The sequence below is a fragment of the Aedes aegypti genome, chromosome 3 (genome assembly GCF_002204515.2).
Source record: "Aedes aegypti strain LVP_AGWG chromosome 3, AaegL5.0 Primary Assembly, whole genome shotgun sequence".
Lineage (NCBI taxonomy): Eukaryota > Metazoa > Arthropoda > Insecta > Diptera > Culicidae > Aedes > Aedes aegypti.
The window spans coordinates 170072646-170097619 of record NC_035109.1 but is presented as its reverse complement, the minus strand read 5'-3'; the positions used below and the strand labels follow the sequence as shown (position 1 = coordinate 170097619).

Here is a 24974-nt window from a genome sequence, read left to right as displayed (position 1 = left end):
CAACATACATGGACATTAACAATGCTTTGAGTGCATAAGACCCTGTTTGGCCATTGGGGAGCTCACCGAAAGATCCGGAACATCCGTAAAAGTTGTCAATCGTTAAAAATGACTTGGAAAGCCACGGTTTTTTTCAATTTCACTAATTTTTAACATACATGGACATAAACAATGCTTTGAGTACATAAGACCCTGTATGGCCATCGGGGGGCTCACCGGAAGATCCGGAACATCCGTAAAAGTGGCCAAATCGTTAAAAATGACTTGGAAAACCGCGGTTTTTTTTTTCAATCTCACTAGTTTTCAACATACATGGACATTAACAATGCTTTGAGTGCATAAGACCCTGTATGGCCATTGGGGAGCTCACCGGAAGATCCGGAACATCCGTAAAAGTGGCCAAATCGTTAAAAATGACTTGGAAAGCCGCGGTTTTTTTTCAATCTCACTAGTTTTCAACATACATGGACATTAACAATGCTTTGAGTGCATAAGACCCTGTATGGCCATTGGGGAGCTCACCGGAAGATCCGGAACATCCGTAAAAGTGGTCAAATCGTTAAAAATGACTTGGAAAGCCGCGGTTTTTTTTCAATCTCACTAGTTTTCAACATACATGGACATTAACAATGCTTTGAGTGCATAAGACCCTGTATGGCCATTGGGGAGCTCACCGGAAGATCCGGAACATCCGTAAAAGTGGTCAAATCGTTAAAAATGACTTGGAAAGCCGCGGTTTTTCTTCAATCTCACTAAGTTTTAACATACATGGACATAACCAATGCTTTGAGTGCATAAGACCCTGTATGGCCATTGGGGGGCTCACCGGAACATCCGTAAAAGTGGTCAAATCGTTGAAATGACTTAGAATGCCACGTTTTTTTTTCAATCTCACTAGTTTTCAACATACATGGGCATAAATAATGTTTTGAGTGCATAAGACCCTGTATGGCCATTGGGGGCTCACCGGAAGATCTGGAACATCCGTAAAAGTGGTCAAATCGTTAAAAATGACTTGGAAAGCCGCGTTTTTTTAATCTCACTAGTTTTCATCATTCATGGGCATAAATAATGCTTTGAGTGCATAAGACCCTGTATGGCCATTGGGGAGCTCACCGGAAGATCCGGAATATCCGGAAAAGTGGACAATTCGCGTGACTTACCCTACAACACCACATTTTTTTTTTGAAAATTCATTGTTTTCACGTGCCATAAACAGTATCAGTATTTAGGCCACCATGTGACTCTAGTTGGCTACTGATTGGTCCCCCGAAAGATCTGGAACATCTGTAAAACTGGCCTTATTATAGAAGATGTCTCGGAAATTCTCGTTGTTTTTTTATTACACTAGTTTTCTAGATTCAAGGACAAAACTAATATTTACAACGCTTTATGATCAGCTATGGCCACTTGGGGGTTTACCATGTATATTGAAAACTAGCTGAAAACCGACTGGGTTAAGAAAAAAAAATAAAAAAATCTCGTTACGCTATTTTCTATCCGATTTGCCAACTTCTTTCACCACATGAATTTCAAACTCTTCTGTTTTTCTATGCTGGGGAAAGTGATCCAAAATTTTGCCTGTGGCCGGAGTCATTCCGGTGTCCTCCTGGGTCAAGTCGGGTAAAAAATTGATCAACTTCCTTTCCTGAACAGTTTTATAATACTAAACTGTCATTTAACTACTCAAGTTTTGTAGGAACAGTCAATCGTGCAACATGAAAGATATTCAAGTGATTTAAGGAGTCACTTACTTGGAACTTTCCATGATAAACTGGAATATGCTGCCCGGAAGATCCGGAATATCCGTAAAAATGGTCAAATCGTTAAAAATGACTTGGAAAGTCGCGGTTTTTTTCAATCTCACTAATTTTTCACATACATGGACATAAACAATGCTTTGAGTGCATAAGACCCTGTATGGCCATCGGGGGACTCACCGGAAGATCCGGAACATCCGTAAAAGTGGCCAAATCGTTAAAAATGACTTGGAAAGCCGCGGTTTTTTTTCAATCTCACTAGTTTTCAACATACATGGACATTAACAATGCTTTGAGTGCATAAGACCCTGTATGGCCATCGGGGGACTCACCGGAAGATCCGGAACATCCGTAAAAGTTGTCAATCGTTAAAAATGACTTGGAAAGCCACGGTTTTTTTCAATTTCACTAATTTTTAACATACATGGACATAAACAATGCTTTGAGTACATAAGACCCTGTATGGCCATCGGGGGGCTCACCGGAAGATCCGGAACATCCGTAAAAGTGGCCAAATCGTTAAAAATGACTTGGAAAGCCGCGGTTTTTTTTTCAATCTCACTAGTTTTCAACATACATGGACATTAACAATGCTTTGAGTGCATAAGACCCTGTATGGCCATTGGGGAGCTCACCGGAAGATCCGGAACATCCGTAAAAGTGGTCAAATCGTTAAAAATGACTTGGAAAGCCGCGGTTTTTCTTCAATCTCACTAAGTTTTAACATACATGGACATAACCAATGCTTTGAGTGCATAAGATCCTGTATGGCCATTGGGGGCTCCCCGGAAGATCTGGAACATCCGTAAAAGTGGTCAAATCGTTAAAAATGACTTGGAAAGCCGCGTTTTTTTTAATCTCACTAGTTTTCATCATTCATGGGCATAAATAATGCTTTGAGTGCATAAGACCCTGTATGGCCATTGGGGAGCTCACCGGAAGATCCGGAATATCCGGAAAAGTGGACAATTCGCGTGACTTACCCTACAACACCACATTTTTTTTTTTTGAAAATTCATTGTTTTCACGTGCCATAAACAGTATCAGTATTTAGGCCACCATGTGACTCTAGTTGGCTACTGATTGGTCCCCCGAAAGATCCGGAACATCTGTAAAACTGGCCTTATTATAGAAGATGTCTCGGAAATTCTCGTTGTTTTTTTATTACACTAGTTTTCTAGATTCAAGGACAAAACTAATATTTACAACGCTTTATGATCAGCTATGGCCACTTGGGGGTTTACCATGTATATTGAAAACTAGCGTGATTGAAAAAAACCGCGGCTTTCCAAGTCATTTTTAACGATATGACCACTTCTACGGATGTTCCGGATCTTCCGGAAGGCATATTTCAGTTTATCAAGGAAAGTTCCACGACAGTGACTCCTTGAATCACTTGAATATCTTTCATGTTGCACGATTGACTGTTTCTTCAAGACGTGAGTAGTTAAATGACATTTAGTATTATAGAATGTTCAGAAAAGGAAGTTGATCAATTTTGTACCCGACTTGACCCAGGAGGACACCGGAATAACTCCGGACACAGGCAAAATTTTGGACCACTTTACCCAGCTATAGTATGTTCTATTGTTAATTATAATAATTAGATTCTAAGCTACTCCCAATCATAGTAGACTATGACTTAGGATAATCATTGACATTCTACTGACCAGACATCATTCTCGAATAAACTCTGAAACTGATTACAACTGTTTTACTACACCAGCATAGGAAAATAGAAGAGTTCGGATAGAAAATAGCGTCACGAGAATCGTTTTAATTATTTTTTTGCAATTTCTCATCGTAATAGGCTGTTTTTCATCACGCCAATCTGTCATGAAACGGCCTACTTTCCTGCACTGAAGTATGCAGTGCGGGAATAGTCATTACCTAACTGAAACCAGTGCTGTAATGATTTATTACGCAACGCTTTCTCATTACGCAACTGTTTTGAGTTGCGTAATGAATCATTACACAACAATTTTTCAGAATTGTGAAATGATGGTGAATGCATTCCGATATAATTTCTGATACCCTCAAGTGGTCTTCTACGAAATTGCAAAAAATGTTGTACGTAACTCGTTGCAGAACTCGATTTTTACAGCACTCGTCGTAATTACGACACGTGCTGTAAAAATCATCATTCTGCAACTTGTTCCGTAAACTACTATTCTTAACCCGGTCGGATACGGGTTAATTTAGCATTCACTAGTCAAATTGAAAATTAAGTAACTCAGGATTTCAAAAGCATTCTCAATCAATAGATCGTTTTTGAAAATTCCTGGGAGACTGTAAAGTGAGAACTACTATTTAAAAAAAAATAAGAAAAGTTTAACAACACTATTTAATACTATCATTGTTTTTTAGGATGGTAAACATTGGTGCGATTACCTTGCTCGTTTCGTAAATATACTTAAACTTGATTTGTAGCACTGCCGTAGCGAGTGCACACATTTTCTCATCATTAAGTTTTCAGTGAACACTCATACTTTATCCTCAAATTCTGCATAAAAGTCCAATTTTCGGTTCAACCTTTGTCTTAGGCAGCCCCTTGGTGAAGCTAATTATCATACAGTATAATTAATTGGACTCTAATCACCTTTCGGGTCGGTTTGGTTTGGAGAATGAGCAAAAGGCGCTTTTTACACATAATAAAGCTTTGCGTTGCCTTGCCTGCCAGTGCCAATCGACCAGGCCAGGCAAACAAGAAGCGGAAATCAGAAATAACATTTAATCGGTGAGCTGCTCTTATAATATTTTGGCAACGCGCAGGCAGAGTCGGTCAGACAGCAGTCACGCTTGTTGGTAAACTGCATGGATACTGCAGGGAAGCTTTGTTTCTGAATGATCTGATCGGATATGAGTGTACTGGCATCAATTTACCCTCTGAAACCCTTATTTTATTGTTTATTCATATATCCATTTTTGCCATCTTTAATCTTACTATGCATGTTTTGGGCAAAAATTGATACATATTCGCAAATTTATGAATTTTGTGTTTTGATTTTTATGTTTTTTATGTTTGAGCATCCCTAATATTTTTAATGTTTTATTGAAGTACCTTTTGGTATCCGATTTATGACAATAACCAAAATTTTTAGTTTTTACAATACTTTATACTTTTTAACTTGAGAAAATTTTCATTTTATCCGAAGCATATTTTATTCTCCGTGTAGCTAACTTAAAATCACTGGTATACAAATTATGTCACGCTAAATTCCAACTTTTTCGACTTCTCCCGCCCTTGTCACGCTTTTTGTATGAGACCTCCGAAAATTTGGTAAGGCTTGTCACTCTTGGCTTGACCGTAAAGTTTTTGAGAAAAATGGGTTTTCAATCACAAATTTACATATTTTAATGAAAGTTTCTATTTTTTGTTTTACTAATATTAATTACATTAACATTACCTCAAAACCGAAATATATGCTTACCTAAGTGATCATGCTGCTCAAGCTGCAATTCTGCATATTAACGGTGTATATAAAGCCACTATAACCAAAGTTGATTTAAACTGAAAACGGGCCCCACAAGATCCTTAATGAAGATCAACTCAACTCAACAATTGTGGGTTGAATAGTAATGTTAGCTTCATATATGTACACCATTTATATGCATGAATTGCAGCTTAGTCAGCTTGGTTGTTTGATTAGAATGTGTTTAATAGACTTCGATAGGCTCATTTACATCCTCGAAGTTTTAATACCACATACATTTTTTGAAAATATAAATATGATTGCGGTTTGATTTTCACGCGAACAACACCGTTTTTTTTTTATAGAATTAAAGATAACCGTTGCGGGAAACGCGTAGCTATTCATCAAAACCAAGCTGAGGGTCATTGGTTCAAATTCTACCAGTCCCTATGAGCTTGAGCTTGATTGGCCGCCCATGGATGCTACTCCAGTATCGCCAGATCAGCTGCACGTACACAAGGAACCAACCGAATGACTGCTTGGGACTAACAGACACCCTGAGTGTATAAGTGCTGGTTATCTTCTATTTTTAGGTAACAATGGCACCTGCCACGTCAGAATGTAGACCAATGTGGGGAAGAGGGAGGAAATGCTGTTGCACTTATACTGGCCCACTGTAGACCGTGGAGTCCGACTGCATCTACGCCAGTTCATGCGGGAGTGTATGGATTTGGGGAAACGCATGGCAGAGAGGTTTGCTTTTGTGGTTAGCAGACTGCCTATGTATCAGGCGTAAGGAAGATGTGCACGTGGAAGAATGGAAGCGTTAGGGAAACGGTTTCTTGTCCATCTCTGGTTCTAGCGTTTGCTATGAACGAATAGTTTGAGTGTGGTAGATTAAGAATGGAAGATAGAAGCAAGTGAGGGGATATACAACTACAAAGTACGAGGAAAGGGATGGGCCTGGGATTGAACAAATGACCTTCTGCTTATGGAGCAGAAGCGGTAGCCATTATACCGGTCGAGGATCTTTTCGTGAAGATAATTTTCTCGACTCCCCAGGGCATAGAGTAGTATCTTCATATACACATGCAAAATGGTCAATGGATCATTGAAGGTAGTTTTTGTCAGTGCTCACCGCATCAAAACAAAGGCGCCACTGTATATGGGATTTAACATTGTGACATAATTGCTGTTGTGTCAAACACACAAGTCTACGGTGGCGCTATCTGTGCTTTCCATAGCGGCCGTTTTGGTTACTTCAATGATCCATTGGCAAAGAACGCTCTCAGTTAACCTTTCGGTCGTCGCGCGAATTTTTGTAACGCGAGTAGTCGCGCGTTGTACTTTGTACAACACCCTTCGTTTTGCGAATATCCCAGGATTCTGACCACTTAGAAGGATGACGTCTTCGACAAAATTGTTCAGTAGCTCGAGGGCTATAACTATTTTAGCCAAGAAATTCGGGATTTTGTCACTAAGTGGCGCTAGTGAGCATAAAACTTTTGTTTCGCAGATCTCAGGATCCTGACCACTTAGAGAGATGGCGTCTTCGGCAAAGTTGTTCGGTTTTTCAAGGACTATCATTGTTTGAGCTAGTTGATTCAAAATTGGCTTTGGCTTTGCTAAAGAAGCTATATTTCTAAGTGGTCAGGCTTCTAAGATATCTGCGAAATAAAAGTTTACATGCTCACTAGCGCCGCCTAGTGGCAAACTTTTGACTCAACTAGTTTGAACAATGATAGTCCTTAACTTACTAAACAACTTTGCCGAAGTCGCCATCTGCAAACCAAAGATTCATGCTCACTAGCGCCGCCTAGGGTGAGTGTACCAGTTATGGACATAGTGGTTCCCTATTTCGCTATACGTTATTACTTTAATGTCTTCAAATTTTGAAAAAAAAGTATGTTGTAGTAGTTAGATTTAAGATATATCTTGATGTTAAAACATTCAAGAGGATTTAAAATGTGGAAGTTATCAAAATTTCACATTTGGCCAAATAGGGAACCGCTATGGCCATAACTTGTACACTTAACCTAGTGTTAAATTCCAGAATTTCCAGAATAATTTTCCCGAAGACGTCATCTTTCTATGTGGTCAGATTCCTGAGATATTCGCAATACCAAGGGTGTTTACAAAGTACACAGTCGCGCGACAACCGAAAGGTTAATTATTCTGTTATTCAACTAGCACTGTGTTCATTAAGCATTAATCCATATCGGCGGTATCTTGTTGAATCAATATCGATATCGAACCTATATCCTACAGTTTTGAAAAGAAGAACTACAATTCATAATTTTGTTTTCTATTGCACACCAATTTTTGTGTTCGCGTCAGTTCCTCAGAAAATCATGAAGTAAGGTATATGTTAGTCAATCGTTCATTAAGATAAACAAGGTTCGAAACCAAACCTGAAACTGTCAGGAATACCAGACTTGTGTTCTTGACAGTTTCAGGTCCAAACATTCGTTCAAGCTGAAAACTTGATCGATTGGTCACTCGCTGTTGTTCACTAATCGATCAAGTTTGCAACTCAATCAGGCCCTCCAAATTTGTGCTCAATTTTTTTTTTCACTTCATCTTCACCTTAATTTTGATTATATTTTAAACTTGTTATTCTAATCTAAAACGATTTATTTGTTTTGGTGATGCAAGTTTTTTAGTTTAGGCTGGAACTGTGACAATTCGGCATACAATTGAGCGAGTTTTTGCTGCGAAATATTTCTTTTCAAGCCTTCATGACTTTGTTTGAACGGATTAACTACAAGTTCGACACTCAAGCATGTATTCATAATTTTGATTAATTTAATGAAATATTCTAAATTTTGTATAACAGTATCATCATTTAGATTTTTACGAAGTTGTATGTCCTACTTTTTTTCCGACAAGGATAAGTATCCCAACAAACCTTTCACACTCTGAAATTTTCAAAATATTGTGTCGGGGTTAATTGGATTTCTTGAACTTGAAGAATTATTTTCCGTAATAACTTCAATAAAACCCAATTTTACAGAAAACTTTCCCAATGTGAGGTAAAATTTTCCGAATATTTGTTCTCAGTTGATCGACTACACAGCGTAACAAAAATGACAGTTTTGCATGTCTCAAGAATCAAATAACGTGTCTCGAGTAGATTTGAGGTTGCTGAATCTAATGCCATTTTCAGAAATATTCCAGCACGTCACAATTTTTAGCTGCAGGTCGTCAAAGTTGTATAAAACACTGGTTTCATTGATGTTTACATAAAATTTAAAGTATAATTTATCAAACCTTTTTGTGATCTAATCCACCAAGCATGCTGTTTTGCACTTAAACTTTCATTTTAGAAATAATTTGGTTAAAATTGCACGATTAAATTTACATTAAACTGATTTATTCAACATGCTTGCTGTCTCCATACATAATTCTTCGTTTCTTTTATATGAAAAAATACAATACTTTTTTAAACCATCAAAATAGTTATTTATGCAACAAGTTGCAAAATGATGATTTTTTCAGCACGAGTCGTACATTTATCCAACGAGGCTCGCCGAGTTGGATAAATACGACGAGTGCTGAAAAAATCGAGTTTTGCAACGAGTTGCATACAACATTTTTTGCTATAACGAAAAAACCGTTTAATCGAGTTGTATCTAGGATCACATTCATATTTCAGAATAACCCACGTGGCCATCCATGTGTCGTACAGGCTCAATATTTTTCAATCAGGTAGGCTGTGATACATATACGTACTACATGACTGTCACACATTTTCACGCTTTATAGATAGAAGCGTGGAGGTGATCAAGATATTCAAGGACAACCCAGGTAAGATGCTGATTGCAATTTTATACCAATTTGTATACACACTATTCATGTGCTAAGTTGTCTGCACGCATCGGATTTTTTGGGAATTAACTAGATCATCATTTCTCAAACTTGGCTTTCGTGACCCCCCGACCTCTCGTCACCTCGCTCGTTTTTTTTTTAAACTGGTGAGACGGTAAGGGGTCGCGAAATTCAAGTTTGGGAAGCTATGAACTAGATAACTCTACTACCTCATCTTTGTCTTGCTAGACGACCCGATGCCGAAACAGAATCGCACACACGAGTGGGATTCGGATCGTCCAATGGATGTAGGGCAAGTTGCTTGTCATTGGTAAATACAAAACCATTCGAAGAATGGCTGTATAAGCCATTCAGATATTTAGTTGGCGATTCTCAAAAGAGTGCTGAAAAGTGTTACTTTTCAGCACCCAAAACAGTGCTGAAAAGTAGCACTTTTCAGTTCTGTTTATTTTGTTAGGAAAAGTAGGCCATTATGTTGCTCATTTGATTGATGAAAAGTAGGCTAATAAGCAACGGAATAGCAAAAAATTACTTTTCCGCATCAAAAGTATTATAAACTTTGCCGATAAGTGTTGATATACACATAATGTCTAAATTCTGTGGCAAATTAGGCAAATAAATTGCCATACAAGCTGGCAAACTTGCATGCAAGTTGGTTAAAACAGTCAGTTTTTGCGTTTTCAACAGCCAATATCTCAAAAACTAGACGTGCTATATTATTTTTAAAAAAGGGCAATGGATTCAGCAACCCTTAGTTGAGTAAATAGCGGTATTTTGGTGCTTGAGACAAAAACGTGTTCCGCAGTGTTATCGGTACATCGACTCTACCTTAGTTGTTCTAAAATTGTAGCTTTAAGTTCTGTCCTTCAATTTTTTTCATAGGATGGGCATCATTATACTTGATTAGGCTCTTGTTGTGTTTCAATATTACCCAGAACGTATAAAAAAAAGTAGTTTTTTCATTCACAATCATGATTTTTCATGAACTGATCAACTGATTGCTCTTGAACTATAAATTTTAATTCTGTCCTCTAAAACGGTGGTAGGTCATTTGGCATAAAGCCGTTTGGCATAATGGTCATTAGGCATAATGGTCGTTTGGCATAATAGTCGTTTGGCATAATGAGTCTGAAACCAAGCATTTCTTAAGGTGACATTCGTTTTTACGATTCTGTTGAATCTTTCAACATCAGGCTTGTTTTGGAGTCAATTGATATAAAATGACACTTGTTGAATAAAGTTAAGAAGAAATAATCACATGCTCTTGAATAAACTTTAGCATATAAGGAAAGTTATTGCCAATAGTTATTCATTATTTATCCAGAAATTACTGTTCTTACTAATATTATTTCTTCTTTTGATTTTCGCTACAGGCATATTTTTTTGCACTGAGGATTTGGATATATTTTGCACAAAATTACCCTTCTTTTAAACATTTCTATTTTTTCCCTAAATTTGATATAACCATAATTGTAAGTATAAAAACAGTTGATTCAAAATGTAAATAAATTTCACCTTCTTTTATACATAGGCTGATCTTTGGAGCTATATATTTTTAGATATATTTTTGTTTTAAACTGACAAAAGGGCGGCAATCGATAACATTGTTCTGCTCAAGTAATCAGCGAAAAAAGGAAAACGATTACTTTTCCCCGAAAGTCAGTTTTCTGAATGTCGTTTCATCGAAAGCCAGTTCCCTTAATACAAGTTCCCAGAATATCCCGTTTCCCCAAATAGCTCGCTTCCTCGAAAAATTGTAGGCACTCATAATTGTCATAACAAACTGGCCATCTAATATGCACTCTTCTTTATTTAATTGGCGATTCCTTCGAGTTTTATCGTCCTCAGCATTATTGCCAACATGTGTATAGCCGAGAATGACAGAATACGTCCTTCTTACAATTGCTTATCGTTCTTTATCGTTCACCATCCAGCCACTGAAGACTATTATAGTACCTATTTAAATTATTCGGAGAAATGGCTTTCGGGAAAAAAGTCATTCAGAGAATTGGCATTCAGGGAAATTTGATGAAACGACATTCGGGGAAACGTACTTCGAATTCACTTCGATGAATCTGTACGCAATTTTTTATGTCTGTTTGTTTTATTCTGCAGCAATAATCTTCTATTGGTTCAATCATCAATTTTGCCTTCTATTAAAAATATGATGTTCTTTATATTTATACAGATTTAAATTTTATTATTTAGTAAAGCTAAATGTTAACCATTTTCATATTTTGCTGTTTCTCCATTATGTCATACGACTTTCTGCCAAACGACTTTCTGCCAAACGACTTTATGCCAAACGGATTTATGCCAAACGATTTTATGCCAAATGGGAACCCTCTAAAACATAAGCACGAATTTCATTGAGTAGACATACATTTTAAATTGTTTCGATTTTCCATACAAAATGACCAACTTTGGTAAGCTAGATCTCAGTTATTTATGGACCGATTTGAATGAAATTTTCGCAGAACATCAGATATAACTTGAATTTTAACATATATAGGATGACCCATAAAGTCTGTTCACGACTTCCTCATACTACCATTGGTCGATTTGAAAATGGTCAAAACACAGATCCTTATATTTACATAAAAATATGAATAAAAAAAAAATTAAAGTTGCCTATCCAAAAGAATAGAGATTGACCTTTCGTAAATCTGAAATGCATTATTTTTATTACTATTTAAAAAACCTGATGAGTTATAACTTCGTGATGTTGTCTTATGTGGAGAGAAATATACGAAATTTTTCGAAGTTTACCATTTTTTCAAGTGTTCTCTGACGAAGCCAAATAAATTTTCAAACAAAAATTTATGTAAAACATCCTTGAATTAATGTACTTAAGCTCACCACGGAAAAAGATTTTGATGAAAACATATTTTTCTAGTTATGTTTCATCAAAAACAAAAGCACAGAATCAGATAAGAATTGTTTTCCTTAAATCAAAATTTTCAATGTAAACGATTATTAAATCAAACAAATTAATCACAGATGCTGGTTGAAATAGCCTATAGAAAAATACAAAAATATAAAAATATTTGATTGTTTGTAAAAATACTACGATTTGCATTATTATTCATTAAGGCGAAGTAGGCCGTCATTGAAATTTGTACGGGTCGTTGTTGATTGTTGCTAATTCATCTCACGATTTCGAATCAAAGAAATTTAGTTGGTTTTGCCCTGACGCACCTGAAAAAATATCAGCATACTTTATGCATGTTAGCACGTACAGTGATACTTTTTCAAGTCAATATAAACTATCAAGACTGAGTTTTATCACTTTGAAATGCAAGCAGAAAAGTCATCATTGTTACCAAAACGAATGACGGGCTACTTAGCCTTAAGTCGTGCCCATACTTCATGGGACACCCTATAGGACTTGTATGTGTGAAAAGTAAAGCATTAAATTTGATGTTTTTACAATAGTCAATTGGCAAAGAAAACTATCAGTTCATAGGGATCATAAGAACACTCGACTGAGAAGTAGGCTGTCCCAGTTGAGAAGTAATGTCAGTAAGAAAAAAGAAAAATGAGACGAAAGACAAACCACTAAGTGATGTCTATTCATTAAAATTCACACAGATTTTGAAGAGCAACAAATAAACAAATAAGCCAGATTTGCTGCTGAACAGGAATCGCTAAAGAAATTTCTCGCCGATTCCTTGCAGAAATTTTCTACAGCGACTCCCGTTTGAACTGACATTTCTTTTCAAATGCGTACTGCGATCAGAAAAAAGCGCTTCCTTGATCGATTCCTTGCAGGATTTTTCCATGCATCAAGATAGGCCAAGAAATTACTTGTCAGCAGCGAATCAGGCTATATGGAGGGCAAAGTTGAAACTATGTTTATACTTGTAGAACAAAAATTTAAATTTCATTAATGTAGGATTTTGTGATAAATCAACATTTATCTCGGACAAATTTAAGTAACATAAAAAATTGTGAGAAGTTGAATGAGTTAATCGTTTTTATTAAATACATATATTCTTAACATAAATTTAGATTGGCAGATTTCTTCAATTGAACTAAAAATGTAAAATTTCCATGAATGATTGAAATTTGTGAATAACAAAACTATTTTTCTCAACATACGAACGTGTTGGGAAAACTCTAGGAACAGTTTCAAAGAGTTGCTTTGTTTTATGATACTAACTAAATAAATATTTCCACGCTTCTATCCTATCTTTTTTATGCGCAGGAAGTCATTGAATAAGGTACAAAGTCCTATTCGTTGCCTTGCTTCTCCCAATGTCTGAATGACAAAAATAAATAAATAAATGTATACCATGAGCCACAACTTCAATAAGTAAGTATTATGAATACAAACTAATCCGATTTGTAGTGTTTACAACTGTAGTGTTGCATCTATGCACGCTCATAGAAATTGTAGCAGCATGCATGCAAAAAGTGGGCCTCAGCTAGATTGTTCAACAAAATTAAGTAAAATTTATTAGATTTAACAAAATTATTAAATTTCAGGAATTCGTTGACCAGGAAATTACATTGACAAATGATTAAAAAAAACATTTAGAATAGGCCTTCCTGAACCTTGTGGTAATGTTTGTGACTATGAAGGAAAATATTGCTGAAGATCGATTTTAGTTTGGCCCAGGACCTTTTTGTTCTGAAAATTTTCTTGGCGTCATTGCAGCTCGATTGAATAATGCAAAAAAGGTCTATCTTTTTAAATAAAGGTCTCAGTTAATTAAAACCTAGCAAGGACTAAGTAGTGGAAGACAAAGAAAATAATAAGAAAATAGCAAAATTTCTCTCGACCGACAAAGATCGCATGACTGACCTGAAATCGCTGTAGGCAAATTATAATCTTTTTACTGTTATTATATTTGTTGATTTTCTCTGGTAACCTATCATTTACGCTACTAGATCCAATGAGTGAACTTGAATTATCACTCTCTTAGGCGATTGATAAAGATGCATCGATTTCATTTCTTTTTTTTAGCAGCTATGCTGTCGACCTGCCATTGATTCAGTGTGTATTTTCACACCGCGAAGAAGAAGCAAATTTCCATCGAAAAGCTGTTCACCGTTCCTTCACGATGTTTATTTCTCCAACCAATCATGTCTCTCTGAAGCCATCCCAAATAATGATTGCTGAGAAATGAGAAATGGCTTTGTCAGACGCATTGTTAGCAAACAAATTATTATGTCGATTAATAAATTTATCACCATCTGGTGTGCCGGGGTGTTGGTTTTACGAGGCGAACCTTCGGCCGTCTGCTCCTCGCGGAGAAAGTGAAATTGGACTGATATTTTGAAAGCGTTATAAGCTGGAGGTCATGAATTGATAACAAGGAAATTGCATTCGATATCGACAGGCATTTGAACATCGTTGCTTACTCGTACGCTTACGTTACTGTAAATTTGTGGTGTACTTTAGATTAGAAGAAGATGATTTGATAAATTATAAGTCCGCAGTGTTTCTGGTATGCAATAGTCGGGTTATATAAGGATATCATACAATTTTTCCAAGTTTTGCTCAAGAAGTTTTCCTAGAAATGTTTGAAAATACGTGCGTAAAAGTTAACGTTGAAATTAAGTCAGCATACAAAAATTAACAAATAGTAAATTTTCTGCCATTTTGGACAATTTTTTAATTTTTGTATAGAGGCCGGCCACTGTGCAACTGTTCTTATTCTATGAAAAATTCTATGAAATTAACAGAAATGCTTGGTAGTTTCGTTTATATTAATTTCTTATAAGCAACTGAGTGAGATGGTAAATCAAAAACTTTTGAAATAAAGTAATAACATGGTACATCTACGGGTTCCAAGCCATGAACCCGGAACACAGCATCATGTACTCAATTTGCTCTCAACAATATTTTCAGTAAGGTACCTACCTAAAGAGAGTGTGATGGAAAATCATGACTCGTGGGAAATGCACCATACCACAGAAAAACGAAGCACCCATGTACTGTATAATTACCGGATTTTCTGTCGATTTTTCGATCACTATCCGGGCGGGAAACTATCGACATAGGTACGGTTTGTACTGCCTTGGTTCGCATGGTTGACGTAAGTGCCAATATGACCATTTGTTCAAAAATATTTGTATTGTACATACATCAACTCATCCGAATAAATAGCGTTTGATAGGATAGTTTAGCGCATAAATCAGGTTTTTATGACAGAGATTGGGGCCTTCCTTAGCCGAGTGGTTGGAGTCCGTGGCTACCAAGCAAAGCCATGCTGAAGGTGTCTGGGTTTGATTCCTGGTCTGTCCAGGATCTTTTCGTAATGGAAATTTCCTTGACTCCCCTGGGCATAAAGTATCATCGTACCTGCCACACGATATTCGCTCTCAGTTAATAACTGTGAAGTGGTCATAAGAACACTAAACTGAAAAGCAGGCCTTGTCCCAGTGAGGACGTTAGCCCTTCAGTCGTCGCGCGGTTTGCCACCGTCAGAACAACCGCTCTGCTGTTGTGAACAAAAAGCGAGGTTTTTCAGCAGTGTTGTACAAAATACAACAGCGCGACGACTGAAGTGTTAATGCCTACACTCAGGCAAATGGACTATCGAAATACATAAGAACCCCTCATGAAAATTAGCCACAAGGAATCGGGTTGAAATTCATAAATTTGCCTTATGAAACCAAAATTTGAAAACAAAAATTGTTTACGAGGCAACCTGGAATCGAACCAAGAACCTTGTGATCGACAGGCCCGTGCGTATACCACGCGCCTATCGACGCCTTGGTGTGGAGTGATGCTGGAACGGTACATAAAGCGCACGCATTGCAATAATCGTTCCACCTTTCATAAGGCAAAATGTATGAATTTCGATAGTCCAGTTCGCTGCGTGTAGAAGAAGAAGAATGACAGAGATTAGGTGTTTACGTCAACTCATGCATTTAATCATTCATCAAACTTACTGGTTGGACGCATATAATGATGTATGTGTTTTTAGATGACAAATGTTCGGAAATAACCAAAGCCTTTCCCCAGTCAGCTTTTGAATTTATATTTTTAGCAAACGCACAGTTTATTTAAAAGAAAATAATTTAGAGATGCAATAATGCAGCCGAAAACACAAAAACGCATTTTCTCAGCGCTGGTGGTTACGTCAAATATACAATCATCGGCTGTGTAAGTTGTGAGTTGTCGAAGGAAGCCGCTTGTATACGTCGAAGGAATATCGTTTAGTCTCATAACAACAAAACAACACATGAAAATCTAACTACGTCTTCTGCTACGGTGAAGGCGCGCTCGCCAATTTGGGTATGTCTTAGCCGCAACAGCCAAGGCTATGTAAACCATCAGCTACGCTGCACCACACACGATCCAAATTATGAACAAATTCGGGCAGTTTACGACGCTTATGGCTCCGACCTGACTGAGGGTGCTACGTAACTTGAAATTGTACTGGACCGTATTGGTGGATATATTCGGATGATTGTTATGCATCTCAGGGTGCCAGATGGATAATTACCTATTTTCTACGATTGGGAGCTCCATGCTGCCTCCGCCTGAAATGAGAAAGAAAACAAATTGTTAGCTTGTTGTGTACGAGAGACAAACTGTGGCTATTTTGACAAATGGATTGGAAATTTGAATCTAGTTTGGTATATAAATATATCTGCCTGAGACAAAATAGGGAAAGGCTTATAATTACAGTTATCTAATCCGATTGGCAAGGTACAATGTTGAACAATATTTTCAATATTGACATATTGAATATTGTTCGGTAGACCATTGCTAATACTGATCAGTGTTGGAAGTTAGAATAATCCAAAGTATTTTGTCAAATCGTATATAGGTTAATTTTCAGAACTCCTGTTGTTCCTCAAGGCAGCATTTTGCGACCAATATTATACAATATTTTCACATCTGACTTACCTGAGTTACCTCAGGGATGTCAAAATCTATGTTTGCGGATGACACAGGCCTCTCCGCCAAAGGACGAAGCATGCGCCATCTGTAGTAGATTGCAAAACAGTTTGGATATTTTTTCTTCATACTTGCAAAAATAGAAGATTTCTCCTAATGCTCCCAACATATTATTCCTAAATTAACCCCTCTACCGGCAGCTTCATTTTTTACCGCAAAATAAATATTCAAATCGTTATAACTTTTTTGTTTTTCAATATTTTTGCACAATTTTTTCACAAGTTCTCAAACAACTCTTCTAGTTTAGGAATCCTTGTCGATAATAATTATTGGTAATCTGGTTTTAAAGATATTTCGATGTTCCTTGGGGGACCGACATTTTCCATATAAAATGTCTTTGGCGGCCATTTTGTTTTTGATCAATATATCAAAAAAATAAAATGTGGGCTATATAACGCCAGGTAATAAGAAGCTACTCTGAAAAAATCATACAAATCGGTTCAGTATTCTTGGAGATATCTGAAAATTACGATATGATGTTTTTTGAAGTTTTTATGATCTTTATTTGGCCAGCGTGTTCCAGAAACCTAAATGCTCATTACTTAAATACGGCTGCACCAAATTGCTTCATTTTTTCACAACATACTCTCATTAATGAATTGTTTCGAAGAGTGAATATCCGAATACGATTAAAATTCTGTAGCCTGAGAAATGAACGGGGGGTTCTAGTTACGGGTCGGTCCCCCAAGGAATTTTGGAATATCTTCAACACCAGATGACCAATGATCAATATCAACACAGATCCTAAAACTAGAAGAGTTTTTTGAGAACTTGTGAAAAAATGGTGCAAAAATATTGAAAAACAAAAAAGTTATAACGATTTGATTTTGAATTTTTCGGTAAAAAATGAAGCTGCCGGTAGAGGGGTTAACCAAAAGCTCTTTATTTGAAACCTTCTAGTTGTCACGATGAGAGGGGTTTCAATAAATTGGTCGGATGAAGTTAAGTATTTAGGGCTCATGCTAGATATAAATTTGACTTTCAAAAATCACATTGAGGGCATTCAAGCCAAATGTAACAAATATATTAAATGTCTGTATCTACTGATTAACAAAGAATCGAAACTTTGTCTTAAGAACAAGCTATTGGTCTTCAAACACATTTTTAGGCCAGCATGGTTGTTTGCTGTACCAATCTGGACTAGGTATAATCAACCCCGAACTCTTTTTTCGGCCGTTATCTAGAGGTCGTAAAAAAATCAGGCTTATAATTATGTTTGACCATTCATGTTTCCATATTCTGAAACAGATGGTAGCACTGCTCGATAGTTATAAAAAATCCAATTATATGGGGGTGTTATATGCAGATATCAATAAATTTTAAAGATACCGGTACCAAATATTCACTATAGTTAAAGGAAGTGTTGCATGCCATACAGTCGGCCGCAGCACAAATGTTTATGTGGTTGGCAACACTGTTTAAGAAGAATTAAGAAAAGATCAAAGTCATATAACTTGAGCGGAATAGAAAAATATAATGCTTAACATCATAGGCATACTCTTCAAATGTAATTCAGTATTTCATGAAGGTTCAAAATTTTCTCGTAGCTGGCAACACTGCACAAGTGAACTTCCACCACCAGGCGACGCTGGTGAGCATGGAACTTTTGTTTTGTGAATATCTCTGGATCCTGGCTACTTAGAGAGATGGCGTCTTCGGCAAAGTTGTTCACTAGCTCAAAGGCTAGCATTATTTGAGCCAATAGATTCGAGATTTTGCCACCAAGCGGTGCTAGGCATTAAACATTTGTTCTGCGGATAGCTTAATAGCCTGACCACTTAGAGAATTGGTATCTTCGGCAAACTTCTTCAGTAGCTCAATCGCTATCAGGATATCTCAGGATCATGACCACTTAGAATGATAGCGTCTTGGGTTGCAAAGCTGTTCACCAGCTCAATCGCTATCATTGTTTCAGTCAAGATATTCAAGGTTTTGAGGATACCGTTAAACGGGGTATCTTTGATAATGCGGGTAACTTCGATAGTGCGTTACTCACCACATACTATACCAAATATCATAATTTCTACCGAAAAGCTAAACATTACATATAATTTGCAATTGGATTAGATGGACAAATTGATGTGAAGATTTGCGAAAAAGTTACACGTCTTCTCAGTGAGAATCGAACTCACGACTCCCCGATCTCTAGTTGGGGCGCGTTAACCACTACGCCATGAGAGGACTCATGAACGCGGTTAACTTCTGCGTTCATGAGTCCTCTCATGGCGTAGTGGTTAACGCGCCCCAACTAGAGATCGGGGAGTCGTGAGTTCGATTCTCACTGAGAAGACGTGTAACTTTTTCGCAAATCTTCACATCAATTTGTCCATCTAATCCAATTGCAAATTATATGTAATGTTTAGCTTTTCGGTAGTTGTTAAACTTCCACTCGGCTGGTTGGCCGTAAACCACGATTCATAATTAAAACAAGTATTTATCGAGCAACGGACTCATGTTCCGTAACCGGTCGTTTGAGAACGTCGCGACCCATTGGAAGCCCACACAATAGAAACCTCAGCCAACGCAGTTGCTGGCTAGTGTAGTGTGCTATTCCTATATCTAAAAAACAATGCGCTCTCGGGCTAGGCATTGGATATATATAGAAAGCGTTGTGTTTGGATGGGCATCTAATTCTTCCGAAAGAGGTGCACTTTGCGAAAGAGGACCACGTGATTATTGAGCTGAAATCGAATTCAGGTTAACTTCTGCGTTCATGAGTCCTCTCATGGCGTAGTGGTTAACGCGCCCCAACTAGAGATCGGGGAGTCGTGAGTTCGATTCTCACTGAGAAGACGTGTAACTTTTTCGCAAATCTTCACATCAATTTGTCCATCTAATCCAATTGCAAATTATATGTAATGTTTAGCTTTTCGGTAGTTGTTAAACTTCCACTCGGCTGGTTGGCCGTAAACCACGATTCATAATTAAAACAAGTATCATAATTTCTGTTTACTTAAATACGGCTGCACCAAATTGCTTCATTTTTTCACAACATACTCTCATTAATGAATTGTTTCGAAGAGTGAATATCCGAATACGATTAAAATTCTGTAGCCTGAGAAATGAACGGGGGGTTCTAGTTACGGGTCGGTCCCCCAAGGAATTTTGGAATATCTTCAACACCAGATGACCAATGATCAATATCAACACAGATCCTAAAACTAGAAGAGTTTTTTGAGAACTTGTGAAAAAATGGTGCAAAAATATTGAAAAACAAAAAAGTTATAACGATTTGATTTTGAATTTTTCGGTAAAAAATGAAGCTGCCGGTAGAGGGGTTAACCAAAAGCTCTTTATTTGAAACCTTCTAGTTGTCACGATGAGAGGGGTTTCAATAAATTGGTCGGATGAAGTTAAGTATTTAGGGCTCATGCTAGATATAAATTTGACTTTCAAAAATCACATTGAGGGCATTCAAGCCAAATGTAACAAATATATTAAATGTCTGTATCTACTGATTAACAAAGAATCGAAACTTTGTCTTAAGAACAAGCTATTGGTCTTCAAACACATTTTTAGGCCAGCATGGTTGTTTGCTGTACCAATCTGGACTAGGTATAATCAACCCCGAACTCTTTTTTCGGCCGTTATCTAGAGGTCGTAAAAAAATCAGGCTTATAATTATGTTTGACCATTCATGTTTCCATATTCTGAAACAGATGGTAGCACTGCTCGATAGTTATAAAAAATCCAATTATATGGGGGTGTTATATGCAGATATCAATAAATTTTAAAGATACCGGTACCAAATATTCACTATAGTTAAAGGAAGTGTTGCATGCCATACAGTCGGCCGCAGCACAAATGTTTATGTGGTTGGCAACACTGTTTAAGAAGAATTAAGAAAAGATCAAAGTCATATAACTTGAGCGGAATAGAAAAATATAATGCTTAACATCATAGGCATACTCTTCAAATGTAATTCAGTATTTCATGAAGGTTCAAAATTTTCTCGTAGCTGGCAACACTGCACAAGTGAACTTCCACCACCAGGCGACGCTGGTGAGCATGGAACTTTTGTTTTGTGAATATCTCTGGATCCTGGCTACTTAGAGAGATGGCGTCTTTGGCAAAGTTGTTCACTAGCTCAAAGGCTAGCATTATTTGAGCCAATAGATTCGAGATTTTGCCACCAAGCGGTGCTAGGCATTAAACATTTGTTCTGCGGATAGCTTAATAGCCTGACCACTTAGAGAATTGGTATCTTCGGCAAACTTCTTCAGTAGCTCAATCGCTATCAGGATATCTCAGGATCATGACCACTTAGAATGATAGCGTCTTGGGTTGCAAAGCTGTTCACCAGCTCAATCGCTATCATTGTTTCAGTCAAGATATTCAAGGTTTTGAGGATACCGTTAAACGGGGTATCTTTGATAATGCGGGTAACTTCGATAGTGCGTTACTCACCACATACTATACCAAATATCATAATTTCTACCGAAAAGCTAAACATTACATATAATTTGCAATTGGATTAGATGGACAAATTGATGTGAAGATTTGCGAAAAAGTTACACGTCTTCTCAGTGAGAATCGAACTCACGACTCCCCGATCTCTAGTTGGGGCGCGTTAACCACTACGCCATGAGAGGACTCATGAACGTGGTTAACTTCTGCGTTCATGAGTCCTCTCATGGCGTAGTGGTTAACGCGCCCCAACTAGAGATCGGGGAGTCGTGAGTTCGATTCTCACTGAGAAGACGTGTAACTTTTTCGCAAATCTTCACATCAATTTGTCCATCTAATCCAATTGCAAATTATATGTAATGTTTAGCTTTTCGGTAGTTGTTAAACTTCCACTCGGCTGGTTGGCCGTAAACCACGATTCATAATTAAAACAAGTATTTATCGAGCAACGGACTCATGTTCCGTAACCGGTCGTTTGAGAACGTCGCGACCCATTGGAAGCCCACACAATAGAAACCTCAGCCAACGCAGTTGCTGGCTAGTGTAGTGTGCTATTCCTATATCTAAAAAACAATGCGCTCTCGGGCTAGGCATTGGATATATATAGAAAGCGTTGTGTTTGGATGGGCATCTAATTCTTCCGAAAGAGGTGCACTTTGCGAAAGAGGACCACGTGATTATTGAGCTGAAATCGAATTCAGGTTAACTTCTGCGTTCATGAGTCCTCTCATGGCGTAGTGGTTAACGCGCCCCAACTAGAGATCGGGGAGTCGTGAGTTCGATTCTCACTGAGAAGACGTGTAACTTTTTCGCAAATCTTCACATCAATTTGTCCATCTAATCCAATTGCAAATTATATGTAATGTTTAGCTTTTCGGTAGTTGTTAAACTTCCACTCGGCTGGTTGGCCGTAAACCACGATTCATAATTAAAACAAGTATCATAATTTCTGTTAATCGGTTATGTAAATTGAATGCAAAACTAAATATTATTAGTATGACATTTCATGTAAAAGCTGTTTTCATTTGAATTGAGAACATTTGAGGCTTTATATAGGAATTTTAAAAATTGAAACGATTTTAGTAATTTCGTGTATCGCATAGGTTCCCAAACTTTTTGGTTGCGCGACCCACCTAGCCAACAACCGTATTCCTTGCGACCCACCAGCGAAATATTGGTCAAAGACAGTTTTGTCATGAAGTTTCTGAGGTCTCATCTGTGAATGTTGGGAATGGAATTTGATCACAAGACGTAGTAAATATTGACATGCACTATGCTTGATTAAAACTACAGTGAATAAAAACCCATTTTTCAACTCGCAACTGCTTGTTACAAGATGAAAATATTAACATAGAAGCCCCTCACAACAACACTAAGAATTGTGGGCTTCGTGGCCGTGCGGTTAGTGTTCCCAAGCATTTAGCCGCATCGTGTCAAGGAGTGTGGGTTTGATTCCCACTTCAGTCCGGAAAACTTTTCGTCAGGAAAGTATTTCGACTGTGCCACTGGGCGTTGCATGCTAGTCCGCTGTCTAGTGTGGTGCTTCCTTCAAAGGGCAAATCGTCCACTGGAAGCATTAACGTGTCGGTGTCTTTAAAAAAATTAAAATTGTCTCGACAGCTATCAAAATTCCATATAGAACTGAGTATATTCTCGCAAAACATTCCGATTAAGTCAAACATCTGTGAGTCGATGTTCCATTTCTCAATATTGACACACAGAATCACACAAGATCAATATTTGAATTATGATCGAAGTTGCATGTACCTCAGATTATTTTCGATCCGGTAGGTTTCTTTCACACCCTGCAAGTTTGAAAATGTTCTGTCTTAGAGAATTAGATAATTTCAAATTCAAGGCTTATTTCAAATACTTAATTCAAGATAAAGCTAAAATATTCTTCGACAGAATATGTTTTATCCTTCCAACCACAAAATCTTAGCCCTAATATTTAACGTGTTCGTAGAAGTATCGGAAGAGTGTGAAGGTTCGATAATAATTGAGGTCAAAATCGTGAACCATACAAAAATTAAAAAATCATGAGTTCTCACTACTCACATGAATGGTTAGGGGCCTGTGGAGTAAATAAAAAGTAACCTCTAATCTCTTATTACGGTCGTAGATCCCAAGGCCTATATTCAATGGAGTCCTTGGACGATCTAGGACATCTACACAAATTATTACAATACACCGTTTACACAAATGAATGGTTAGGGGCCTGTGGAGTATTTGAAAACTAACCTCTAATCTCTTATTACGGTCGTAGATCCCAAGGCCTATATTCAATGGAGTCCTTGGAGGACCTAGGACATCTACACAAATTATTACAATACACCGTTTACACACATGAATGGTTAGGGGCCTGTGGAGTAAATGAAAAGTAACCTCTAATCTCTTATTACGGTCGTAGATCCCAAGGCCTATATTCAATGGAGTTCTTGGAGGACTTAGGACATCTACACAAATTATTACAATACACCGTTTACACACATGAATGGTTAGGGGCCTGTGGAGTAAATGAAAAGTAACCTCTAATCTCTTATTACGGTCGTAGATCCCAAGGCCTATATTCAATGGAGTCCTTGGAGGACCTAGGACATCGGAACAAATTATAAAAATACTCATTTGACTACTATGAATAGATAAGGGCCTGTGCCATACCAAAAAAACATCAAAGGATCGCTAAATATGCCAGTACATTGCAGGTATATATTCCAGGAAGTTTTTGGATGAACTAGAACACATGTTGTACTCACTTTATTACCAAAACTTGGATCTGACAATACAAACGCTTCTTAAAAATATAACAACCTTCTAGGGTCCAGTATTGTGAAACATTCTTCTACATAGAAATGAAAAGTTGGCAAAACCTCGTTTTACGAACTGAGCTCCCTCGTTTTACGCACTGATTCAATTTACGCACCAACTCAATTTGCGCACCCCCGATCTAGTTCGTAAATTGAGGTTGCAGTGTACTATGATGTTCCTTACAAACAGCTTCCCAAAAATATTTGTTTCATTACTCGATATTTCAATGGGCCGATAATCCCTCCGAGTTATGGAACTTCGACTGCAGAATAAGTATTTATTTAGAAAGGCCTACCAAAGAAGGCTGTTTGAGGTTCTATTGTTGACGACTCTTGCTTTGATAATGATTCAAATGTTTTAGCCTTAGATCTTAGACTTTTATCTTAACCTCAGAATCGTATGCCCAATGCCTGATCACTGAAAGAAACTGTTTTAGTGATTAAGTAAGAATATGATGAATAAGTTCCAACCAGTGGAAACATAAAAATTTTTGGAAATAAATTCAAATTTTGGTTTTTTTTTCGCGGCCCACCAAAGACTGGCTCACGACCCCCAGGGGGTCGCAACCCACAGTTTGCGAAACTATGAAATATCGCATGGCACACTAGCTCATTCAGGTATAGGGGAAGGGGTGGTGAAATGAACACCTTAAGGAAATCATCTTGTTTCTGATAGAAAAATGAGGAATTTGTATGGTTCAATTACATAACATCAAAAATAGGGATGTTTTCTATAGCTGCTATATGAATACAGACTAAAATAGTTAAATTTTCACATATTTTCATCGCTATCAAATAGCGATGTAAAAGTTCATTTTACCTGCACTATGTGGGTAAAATG

General features: G+C 37.4%; 1 protein-coding gene across 1 annotated transcript in view; it reads right to left on the bottom strand.

Moving 5' to 3' along the window:
* Positions 1–24974, bottom strand: part of LOC5579937 (F-box/LRR-repeat protein 7) — a 219419-nt gene that overhangs the window by 121042 nt on the left and 73403 nt on the right. The window contains exon 2 of the mRNA XM_021851070.1: positions 16462–16498. The gene's annotated coding sequence lies outside the window, so the exon portion shown is untranslated. The remainder of the gene's footprint in view (positions 1–16461; positions 16499–24974) is intronic.